The 12,657-nt window shown below is 37.9% G+C and overlaps 1 long non-coding RNA gene and 1 other non-coding gene across 2 annotated transcripts in view; one reads left to right on the top strand and one right to left on the bottom strand.

Moving 5' to 3' along the window:
- LOC120883123 overlaps window positions 1–12,657 on the bottom strand; it is a 459,333-nt gene that overhangs the window by 316,716 nt on the left and 129,960 nt on the right. The gene's annotated exons all lie outside the window — the stretch shown is intronic.
- On the top strand, window positions 7,895–7,966 carry TRNAC-GCA. The gene has a single exon. It is a non-coding gene; the product is annotated as a tRNA-Cys (tRNA).

The raw sequence follows: 12,657 nt of genomic DNA, 5'->3' as shown, positions 1-12,657 counted from the left end.
TCCATACCTAGCCTATTACCAGTAACACTGCAGATACTTAATGTGTTTTGCTTAACTGAAGAATAGGTTACAGTGCCTTTTCATAACTTGAGCATTCACTTACTGATAATTTATATGTTGACTCTGACAAAGCTCATCAGTACAACAAAAAAGCAATTTTATTAACAACTGTATGGATTAGATCATTTATCCAGACAGAGACTGTCATGGGAAAATACTGAATTCCTCTTGGGCAGAATTGACAGAATGAAAATGACTTCAATGACACAGTGGCTCAAGACTCCTGGACTGATAAACCTTAACTTTGTTTTCAACAGATTATCACAAAGATCCCAAATCCTCGATTCATTGTCAAAGTAAGCTTGCAAACAGAATTTGAGATTGTGGGAATGTGGAAAAGTAAACTACATGTCATATAAATTGTTTGCTGAGGCATAGTAGAGCAGAGGGGTGATGCAAGTGTCAGGACAAGCCAAGCCTCAACACATGAGAAAGTAAGAAAGAGAAAGAAAAAAATATGAAAGTCTTCTTGTTCATTTATCTGAGGTGATTGTTAAACTGAAGACACATTAGATAAATTATGGTTCTTTCATACAAGAGAATATTTTGTAGCTGTTTAAAAAGAGATAAAAAACAATTTACAAGACAATATAGAACAATCTATCAGATAAATGGTTAAACAAAAGAATCAAGGTAAGGGTAAGTTTGTATAGCATGTTAATAGTTTGTGTTTAAAAAAAACAATGTGGATAGACACTTGTATATGCATAAAATTTTGTTAAATGATAGACCATTTATTATAGTCATTGACTCTAGAAGGGGAGCTGATAATTTTGAAATGTAGCAGAAAGAAGGCTTGTTTTTTGTTTTTCTGTATTTTTAAATTTTTGTAATTTTACATGTACACTTAAAAAAAATAGAGAAATATGGTTAAAAATAAACATTTTTAATGACAGAATGTATGGCAAAACCAATACAATATTGTAAAGTAATTACCCTCCAAAAAATAAATAATTTTTTTAAAAAAAAAAAAGGAAAAAAGAAAATGCTTTTCCATCAAAAATACCTGGAGGGTGTTGTGCTTAGTGAAATAAATCAGACAGAGAAAGACAAATACTCTACATGATCACTTATACATAGAATCTAAAAAATAAAATGAATGAATGTAACAAAACAGAAATAGACTCAGAGAGAGAACAAACTAGTGGTAGGGAATTAAGAGGGACAAACTATCATGTATAAAATAAATAAGCTACAAGAATAAACTGCACAGCACAAGGAATATACCCCACATTTTATAATAATTTGAAATGGAGTATAACCTTGAAAAATGTTGTATACCTGAAACTAATATTTCAACTATACCTCAAATAAATAAAGCCTTAAAACATGTAAAATTCAATACAGTAAACAAATATATTTCTACTCATATTTATATCTACAGCAAACAGTATTTCACTGTGCAGTGGAAGGTTTTTCATTTAGGATTTTCTAAATCTCCCAAAACTGGATAAAACACTAATTTCTAATTATGTTGTATATTTTGAGTACTTTTCTTTCAAGTTCATATGTCACAAGAAGCCATTAACTCACTAAGCCCTATTCAACACTTCAAGGTTCCAGTTTAATTGATTTCAGAAATTTCACAAATTTTAATTTATGAATTAAATTCTTTAGAATTAATTTATTTCTTTAGAGAACCTTTCTTCACAATAGGAGGTAGACAGTCCCATTAAATTCAAATTGTGAGTCTAACTCTTCAGAAACAAGATCGAGAAGAAAATAACAGATAAGCACCTTGGTTTCTTCTCTATAAAATAGAAAAAATAAAAGTAGCCTGAAAATACCTAAAAAATCCACAATGGATAATAGTTGTGACTAACACAGCTTAAGGCCAAATGAAGATATGCTGGTTCTGTATAAATTTATGTCAGAAAACATGATTTTATTGTCTTAGTTAAGTAAAAATGATGCTTGGTGATGGGTGATGCACGGCTTGGCAAACATCTCTCCCAAATATCTATGATTACCTGTCTGAACTGGAAATGGCTCATTTCCCAGTGTATTCACAATTAACTGTTTCCATCTGCTTTGGTAAACAAAATAACAAAATTGTTGTTCAAATTACTTACATAGTTGTAAATTTTAATTCATTTAAAATGGATTTCTAAAATGTAGGTTTGTTTAAAAAAAAGAAAAGAAAAAGATACATACTATATATTTACCTTCCTGTGATGAAAAACTTGAATTAGGATTATAAAGATATTAAGATATATTTGGGAGAGGAAGAATTAAATCTATCTTCCTAAGGACTGATATAAAACTAATTTTAAAACAATTCATCACCGTTTTCAGTGAGAGAGATTTAAGACACCAGCCCACAAAGCACAGGGAACTTCACCCCATCTCACTAACCAGGTTAGTGACCCCTTGCTTTGAGGACTGGGAAAGTTCAAGTTTAAGCTACATCCTCAATCTAATCCTGATAAGGTAGACATCTTGGTGAAAGTCCCTATTTAACAAAAGCAACAGAAGGAGGTGAAGAAAAGTGTTTCTCTTCATGAGCCCTAATACTAATTACATAGGTTCCTCATGCCTCTTATCAATCTTCCACAAACCTGCAGGCCTTCCCTAAAATGTGTTAGGCACTGTCATACCCTGGGGTGAAGACATTCATACTGTTTCCTTTCCCTGAATTCATTCTCCCCATTCCTATCCATCTTATCTTCCCCAATTGTTGCTATCTTATGTATCTTTGAGGTCATCTAGAATATTCTCTCCTTTTAATATCTTTCCCGAACTCTCCACTCCCACAGGAAAGTAAATTCCTGGCACTATCAGTTGCTCCGTGACCTTGGTTAATTGAGTCTCACTGTCCTCATCTATAAAACAGGAAAGTTGTTGTTCAGTTGCTAAGTCATGTCCAACTCTCTGTGACCCCATGGACTGCAGAACAACAGACTTCCCTGTCCTTCACTACCTCCCAGCGTTCGCTCAAACTCATATTCATTGAGTGAGTGATGCCATCCAACTATCTCAACCTCTGTTGCCCCCTTCTCCTCCTGCCCTCAAGCTTTCCTAGCATCAGGGTTATTTGCAATGAGTCAACTAATAATACTACTTAACTCTTCAGGGCTAGAGTGAAGATTAAAGCATACAGTATTACCTGGTTAATAACTGATGTTTAATAAATGTTACTTTGTTTCTTGACTCTGAGACTGAAATTGAATTAATTTACTGTGTCTTTGTTAAATAGTCCTGGAACCAAGAATATTTTCCTTTGCCTATGTTAAAAAATATTCAGAAGCAAAAATAACTTTGCTCTTTCCTCCAGGAAATATTTGTTCCTATAAGATAAAACTATGAGTCAACTCAAGTAGTTTACATATCAAGACAGAGTGCTCATCAAGACTCACTCAATATCCTCAACTCACTGTGTGCTTACCAACCCGAAACTATTTTATCAAAAACTCTGGACACTGGTAGTTTGACTATGTTTAATAAACTCATCTGATCTGGGTTTGATCCCTGGGCTGGGAAGATCCCTGGAGAAGGGAAAGGCTACTCACTCCAGTATTCTGGCCCGGAGAATTCCACGGACTGTATAGTCTATGGGGTCACAAAGAGTTGAACACAACTGAGTGACTTTCACTTTCACCAAACTAAACTTTGCTTAGTCAACAGGTCTTTTTGGAGAACTGACAGTTGACACCTCTTTTTAATTGTGATTCAGTTGCACTTTGCTTAAACTTCTGCTGTAAGCACTGTGCTGTAACTTCATTGTTGGTTAATTGTCTGATTATCTGCCTTTCTTTATAAACTGGTAAGCGTTAAGAAAGCAAGATTGTGTCTTTGTAATGCCAGTGCTCATCATCAGTGTACCAAAGGTAAGTAGGAAAAACAAAACAAAAGAAAAGACATACATATTTCCTTGAATGAATGGATGAATGAAGGAAGAGCCATCCTTGAAGTCACATATCCACTTTTAATCCACTAACCTAGTTGTTTCACCCAAGGCTTTACTCTGGCTTCCGGTTAGACCCAGCCAAGGGGAAGCACCAGTAAAGGGTCAGAACATGCTAGCAGAACAGGGACCAGGTACTTACTTCCCCAGCTCCCTGCTCCTAGGTCACAGTTGCCAGAGGTTGCTCTACTAAGGCCATAGCTCCTCCTCAGGTACTTTTCTTTTAGCTATATTGCTCCAGGTTCTAACAGTCACTTCCTTCCCTTTGCCCCCACAGGCCATGGCACAAGTAAATACCTCTCCTATTGACTGCCTTCACCATCCTTCATGGATTTCCTAGTCCTAGTTACACCCTGGAAATGAGACCCTTCATTAAATCTTCCTCAGTTACTCTATATGGGTGTGCTGTCAGTATTACAAGGAATCCTGACTGATGCATCTTCTAGGGATAGGGATAACACAGAAAGAGGTACCACCATCGAGCTGGTATCTCTCATAACATAAGAAGTAGTAAGTCTGAGTCTACCTAAGTAACAATGCCAGGACTCCTTAGAATGGAGACTTGTGCTTCTGGAAAAGCTGTTTTCATTTATGTCTTCTGGGAACTAACCTGGCCCCTAACCACTGAAATCAAAGAGTGCCTTTTAAAGTTGTTTCTGGGGGAAAAAAGCTTCCCCTCTGAACCTTGGTGAAGTGGTTTTAGGGCAGTAAAGGCCATTATACTTTAGCAAAAACAACTGCATCAAGCTATAACATTTGTGCTGAGTGGTGAAAACCATTCCAGTAGACTCTATAGCATATCTGAATTATGAAAAGAAAAGCTAAGAAATAAGATGTTTGATCTCTTTCCCTCAATTCAAAAATCACTGAAATCTGTAATCCTATTAGGAAAAAATCAACAGAATAAGCAGACTTCTCTCACATGCAGAAAGAACCTGAGATTTACTCTGATTTTTAGTTGAATTTGATATGTACTGCAGTACATAGCAAAGCCCTTCTGTAAACTAATATTCAGGAAAAAAGATGATATTTGAAATTGGAAAAAAACATCATATGTTTTCACTGGTATATCGAACCACAAGTCCAGGTATAAATCTTTTCAGCGTTGTCAGGCCTAGAAAGGGGGGAATTATATAATGGAATATGCAAGAGGAGGGCTTTAGGTCCTTATACAGATGCAAGTTGATTAAAATTAGCACTTCATGAAATTGCTTTTTTTCCCCTACTAGATGAAAAGTGATTCTAAGTGGGACAGAGCTATAAAAGTAAAAAAGTCCTCATTTTTCAATCTACACTAAAGTTTCTTTCCATGTGTGACCTTATTTGGCACTTTAACCTAAGACTGTAATACATGAAGAATTTTAAACATTTCCATTTGCTTATTATGATTCTTATGAAAAACTGCCAAGATTATCTGAGGGCCGAGTAACTAGCATAGTAGAAAAGAAAATTCAAACCCCAAGCTTAGGACTTACACAAAGCCACATAGTGTCTTTAAGACTTAGTCCTAAAATGGCAACTCAGTAGTAGTTACTGTCATGATCAGTGTCCATGAGTGGCATAAGATTCAGAGGCAGTGCTGTTATTCAAGTCTGAAAACTTCGGCAGTACACCTATGAGGCAGTAGGTGCCTGCAAAGAGTTTCTAACTGTGTACGTATACAAATAACTTGACTCAACTTGATTTGAAAAGAGAAGAAGTTACAGTCAAGCAGGAATTTTAACCAAAATTGAAATTCCCCTTGGATTGCTGATTCAGATCTCTTACTACCAAAATACTGCAGAGCCTGTGACGTGGTAGTGCTGAAAAAAATCATCCTTAACGACATAAAGGGCCTGTTTTAAGACTACTTGGTTCCATTAGATTTCCAAGGTAATACAGTCTTCTGGGTGTCTTCATATTATCAAGTTCACTGGTGCACCATCCTACTAGGGTTGCCAATCACCCCTGAGTACCTTTTATCACATGCTTGGGTTGTTTCTATTTAAGCACTCTCTGTTCTGCTGACTCACCATCCTCAGAAGTGCATGCTGCCTATTACTGACATTTCTGAGAGATGCACAAATTAGACTGAAGCACTGGCAATTAATATTTCTACTCTTCTCTGCATGACATATACAATATTATAAGTGGTACTTTTCTTTTGTAGAAATGAAATTAAGTTACGGAAAAAAAGAGTTTTTCAGATCAAAATCAATGACAGGCACACTTTCCAGACAGACTTATAATGGAGAAGAAAAGACTAAAACATAATGTAGCACTTTTTTTTTTCCTCTCCCAAAACAGCTTAAAGCAGGAGGTGGAATAGCATCTATGACATTATATCATTTTTAAAAATCCCTAAAGGAATATAATAATTATTTTATCACTTAACTGTCTTTATCATTTAAAATTAAACAAATATAATTTATGATTCAAAAACTGTGTTATTAGGAGCCCAAAATTTATTGGACATGGTAAAGGCCAAACTTTTAGAACCATACAATGGTTATTATGCATGGTTATTGCACAGCATTTGACCACCCAATGGTTACACGCAATAACGCCAAAGTTCGGAAATGGCATCTAAGCCCATACCTGTTAGAAGTTTCCCTCTTCACACCCTTCTCTCCGAGGGAGCACAATACAAACTCCATCATCTCCCTGTGCCCAACCTCGGCACCAGTCCTCTTTGCTACCTTTATACCCACTCAAGCGTCACTTCTATGAGTGTTTCCTAAAAGTGGTAACACTCCCCTTTCCCACTTCTTGCTTGATTCTTAGCACTTTCCATCATTTGACACTGTCACACAGCTCAACACCCCAACAGTCTCCACCTAACATGTAGACACCTGTTGCTTATAATCTATCTCCTCCTACTGCCCTCCTCTAGGGGATCTTCCCAACCCAAGGATCAAACCCATGTCTCCCTCATTGCAGGTGGATTTTTTTTTTTTTTTTTTTTGCTGTCTGAGCCACCAGGGAAACTACTAGAATGTAAGGACCATCAGATATTTTGCAATGATTTGCTTATTGCCATACTCTTGGGCCCAGTACAGTGTCTAGCACAAAATACATGTCAAATACTTTTGTTGAATGAATAAAAGAGACCTTCCCTTCCCGAGAGCAGAAATTTACATTTCTGTGTAAGTTCCCTGGGGCCAACTACAGGAGAATATCATACTCATAAAGTTAAAAAATTGCAAAATGAGGAAAAAGGAAGGTTGCTTGTCCTGTTTCACTGTTATACTGAATCATTGTCTGATAGATCCATGCAGGGAATATTTAATTTTCCATGGGACTGTACCTCTGTCATACCATTTACTGTTAATTAGGGTTCAGATGCTACGAAGTTAAACTGTGACTATCAGATTTTTATCTTATAGAAATTAAATGATTTCCGTGCAGAAAAAAAATAACTCCAAAGATTATACCTTTATTGCATTTTATAAAACAATTTTTTATCTACCTGGCAATCTTTTTTTTTCTTTTTTTCATTGCCTTTAAATGCACTGTGCCTCAAATGCATTTTGAACCAGCTTTACCACTTGTCTGGTTTCCTTACCAATGAATTAAATAAATCTTTTACATGCACTTAGTCCATATCTGTATGAGAGTAATATTTTAAATTTTAAAAGATAACATTTTGGGAGTTTGTGTGTGTGTGTGTGTGTGTGTGTGTGTGCCGGGGGGGTGGCGGGGGGCGGTTGTCCTATCACAAGATTCCCAAACATATAATAGAGATCAGGAAAAAAACAGAAAATCTGGTTTGCTGGCATATTCATCTCTTTGTCAAGTTGTTTGCAAGCTCAAATCAGTGTTTTAAAGTATCCACTTGTATTTTGTGATTTTGAATTTACTTCTGACCTATGGCTGATGTTGCAGAACTGGAGAGTCAAGCTATTTGTCCAGCTGTTTGTCACTGAGAACATCTTTACCTCTTGTTTGGCTTCCCTGGTGGCTCAGATGGTAAAGCGTCTGCCTGCAATGCAGGAGACCCAGGTTCAATCCCTGGGTTGGGAAGATCCCCTGGAGAAGGAAATGACAATCCACTCCAGTATTCTTGCCTGGAAAATCCCATGGATGGAGGAGCCTGGTAGGCTACAGTCCATGTGGTCGCGACTTCACTGAGCGACTTCACTTTTCTTTCCTTCTTGTTTGGAGAAGGAAATGGCAACCCACTCCAGTATTCTTGCTTGGAAAATCCCATGGATGGAGGAGCCTGGTAGGCTACAGTCCATGGGGCTGCAAAGAGTTGGACATGACTGAGCAACTTCACTTTCACTTCCCTCTTGTTGCCTGAGTCTCAAATATGTAACTACACTGGGCAAGTATTAACAAAATAGATTATAAAACCTCACAAAGGAACTCTGTTCTGATTGTATTATAAGTAATAATAAGCCTGTACACAAATCTAACATTACCAGAATTCCCAGAAAGTAAACTAAGCTTCTATACTTTAAATATGTTATCATTCATTTCTCAAATCCACAAACCAACAAATAGCTAACAGGAAAACTGCTTGCTTGGTAAAAACCCAAGTTTATGTAACCAAAGTGAATCCTTGGACATATTAGACTTGTTTGACCATTTCAGTTTAAAAGCAGCTATATATCTTCTCCCTGACTTTATCTATGTAGACTATAATACAAGAAAACATTTCACAATAGATTTCTATATTTTTTTCACATGAATAAATAATTTCATCTGAAGTCCTCAAAACTCCTATGTGTTTACTGATCAGAAAGAAAACATATTTGATATAAAATTCGGGGTTATAAAAACATAAAATTATTTAATTTAAACAAGTTCTGGTAACAAATTAAACAAATTAAATTATAATTCTGATAATTAATCTGTTTAATGTCATCAGTGATTGTGTTCTATAATATACCAGTTTACACATAATATTCAAGATCTTTAGTTAACATTAAGAACATAACATAATATTAAATTGAGTTCATTAATAAATAATCTTTGAGTATCTGGATAATTTTTTAAATTTTGTTGAAAGTGAACGTGAAGTCGCTCAGTTGTGTCTGACTCTTTGCAACCTGGTAGGCTACTCCATCCATGGGATTTTCCAGGCAAGAATACTGGAGTGGATTGCCATTTCCTTCTCCAGGGCATCTTCCCAACCCAGGGATCGAACCTGGGTCTCCCACATTGCAGGCAGACACTACCACCTGAGCCACCAGGGAAGCCAAATTTCGTTGAAGTCCAGCTGATTTAAAATGTGCTAATTTCTGCTCTACAGCAAAATGATTTAGTTACACATGGATAATTCTTTTCTGGGGGTAATTTCTAATAAGATAAAATATTATAACATTTGTCAGAAAGCATAGTTTTATATGTATACATGTGTATATATTATATGAGAAACCCTGAATAATACAACTTCAAGGAAAAGCCCATTGCAATATAAGCAGAAGCAAAGATTACATATATGTGTGTGTGTATATATGCAACTCAAGTTTGGGACATATATGTATTTATATGTATATCTGTGTGCATGCATGCTTAGTCCTATCCAACTCTTTGCAGTCCCATGGACTGTAGCCTGCCAGGCTCCTCTGTCCATGAGATTTCCCAGGCAAGAATACTGGAGTGGGTTGACATTTCCTCCTCCAAGGACCTTGCCGACCCAGAAATTAAACCCGGTCTCCTGCATCTGCTGCATTGGCAGCGGAATTCTTTACCCCTGAGACACTTCAGAAGCTACTCTGTTAATAAGGGACCAAATTTCCCCAGATTTTAAAATGGGGAGAAAATTCAAAGTGTTTTTTACACCTAAACTGACTTTGGTGTTTTCCAGGGGGTCCTGGGATTTCCCAGGTGGTACAGTGGTAAAGAACCTGCCTTTGCGCCATGGGGTTCAATCCCTGGGTCAGGAAGGTCCTCTGGAGAAGTAAATGGCAACCCACTCCAGTATTCTTGCCTGAGAAATCCCATGGACAGAGGAGCCTGACAGGCTACAGTCCACAGGGTTGCAAAGAGTTGGACACAACTGAGCACGCGTGCACACTTGGAAAATCACAAAGATTTGTTTTGCTTTAACTCATGTATTTGTTATTGTCACTATAACAAGTCACCACCACTTGTCTTAAAACAACACAAATACAACCCCCCTTACATTTCTGGGAGATCAGAAATACAAAGCAAGGTTCAATCAACTAAAATCAAGATGTTGGCAGGGATGGTTCCTTCTAGAGGTTCTGAGGGGAGACTACATGTCCCTTCTTTTTTTCAGCTTCTAGTGCCCACCCACATTCCTTGGCTTATGGTCCCTTCCTCCATATCCAAAGCATATCACTCCAATCTCTGCCTCCATTATCATACCACATACTCTTCTCTTTTATATAATCCTTATGATAATACTGGTCTCACTCAGATAATGCAAAACAATCTTCCATTTCAAAAACCTTAATTTAATTATGTCTGGAAAGACATGTCGTTTATGGTAACATATTTTACATTAGATATAAAGATCTCTGGGAACCCATTATTCAGTCTAGCATACCTTGTAAAAAGAGTACCAGAAATAATTAGGTAATCTACTTAAAGACCATGAGCCTGTAGCCCCCAGACCTAGTGGAGCCTGAGGATTGATAATGTTAACCCTTCTGGCAATGCCCTGTTACCTCACCATCAACCAAGCAGAGAACTGTTAAGGAACTGATCACACACCTAAGACTCTCCTCCTTCACCTTGTCTTTTAAAATGCTTCTCTGAAACTCTTTGGGGAATTCAGGGGATTTGGGCATCAGCTTCCCTGCTCTTCTTGTGTAGCCCTTGCAAAAAAACCTTTCTTCACTCCAAACTCTGACTTTTTGGTTTGCTTGGCCTCGCTGTGTATAGGGCATGTGATCTTGGGTTCACAATACCAAGAAGGAGAACCCTTGATGTTCTGACATATCTCTGCCCTGAGACACCTTCTTTTGTTCTCTGTGAGATATTCTAATTTTTTAAGCTCTGAAGGCAAGGCTTGCAGACAGCTGAAGTCATCTTAGATTCCTTAAAGGCATCACTGAGAGGTATGCAAATATATGCAAATAGAGTATACAACAAAGTAATTAAAATAAAATCTAGTAGCCTTAAATAGATAGCAAATAATAGTCCTAGGAGAGGCAATTAATTCTATTGTTTACAACCACTCCCTTTGTTAGCTGATCTTTTTATTTTTTTCCCCCCAAATGAAGAGATAAATCACTTTCTTTGCTTCTGTGAAAGAAAAACAAAAAACATTTCATTTATATTCTGTTTCATTTTTGTCTGGAAAAGCATAGCCAAACAATGCCTATTAATAAAAGGAAAAATAACTCAGAAATGGATAATGCCTTGGAAAGCTTTCAGAGTCTGGCCACTGCTCACATTTTAGCCTCATCTTATTCCCCAACCCCCTCTCTCAACTCTCAGCTCCTTCTACATAGAAATCCTGGCAATTCCACCATCCCACATGCAACCAGTCCCCAACCAAAGGTTATTCCTCCATCAGAAGACAGAACACATCCCTGCCTTCAGATGCACACCACCCAGTCAGGGAAAGATACTAAAAAAGCAGGTAATTATATCATCCAGGATGCTGAATGCAATGCTGGAGATGCAGAGTGTGGTAGAGGTGTGAACTGGAGCACATAAAAGAGGAGGAAGGACCGGTCAGCTAAGAGCCTGAAGGATGTTACACTTGAGCTGACTAAAGGAGGTATAGGAAGCAAGTCCTAGTAAAGCAGAGACCTAGAATACAGGATCTAACAATCTGTATTTGGAACAACTACTCAGAGTTACAGGGGTGAAATATCAAGTGTGAGGCCAGGTGGGACAGGAGAATGAGGCTCCAGAGGCAGAGTGGCCCGAGTCTGGGGCCTGGGTTTGCCACTACTAAAAGATGAACTCTGGTGTGTTCAAAGTTCAAAGCTTATTTAAGCAAGGGCTTCCCTGGTGGTCCAGCAGCTAAGACTGCCCGCTTCAAATTCATGGAGCCTAGGTTTGATCTCTGGTGAAGGACTGGGAAGCCTGGCATACTGCAATCCATGAGGTCAGGAAGAGTCAGACATGACTAAGCAACTGAACAACAACAACAACAGGGAACTAGATCCACATGCCAAGGACTAAAAGATCCTGCATGTAGTGAGGAAAACTTAAGATTCAGCATGCCAAACTAAGATCCGGGGAAGCCAAAAAATTATTTTTGGAAAAAGTTTATTTGAGCAACAATAAATTCCAACCCAGCAGCACCAAACCAGAAGTGGTTAGGAATGTTCTACCAACAGGGACTGGGCAGAGACTTTTATAGAGAAAAGGCAGAGTAAGGAAATTATTGACTCTCTACAGCTTATGGGAGTAACTATCCATCTAGAGTGGGGACCACCTGTGTACACCTTCACAGAAGAAAGGAGGGGCCAAGACTCAAGAAGCCGGTCTCTAGTTCAGAGGCTGCTACTGTAAAACCCAGGTGGCTTCAGTGAAATAAGCGTCCGTGGACAAGAGAGGGGGGCACATTTTAAAGATATTAAGGATGGAGAGAATTAACTGAATTGATCACAGATAAAGAGCTGGTATGAGAAAATAGTCAATGTCACTTCCCAGTTGTCAATGGCAAAGCCCTTTGCTATGCTATGCTAAGTCACTTCAGTCCTGTCCGACTCTGTGCGACCCCATAGACGGCAGCCCACCAGGCTCCCCTGTCCCTGGTATGAACCGGCTGGGCTGCACAT

Source organism: Oryx dammah, unplaced genomic scaffold, assembly GCF_014754425.2.
Source record: "Oryx dammah isolate SB20612 unplaced genomic scaffold, SCBI_Odam_1.1 HiC_scaffold_24, whole genome shotgun sequence".
In the NCBI taxonomy this organism is placed as follows: domain Eukaryota; kingdom Metazoa; phylum Chordata; class Mammalia; order Artiodactyla; family Bovidae; genus Oryx; species Oryx dammah.
Note: the sequence above shows the minus strand (reverse complement) of the source record. Positions and strands in the feature narration are given on the sequence as shown.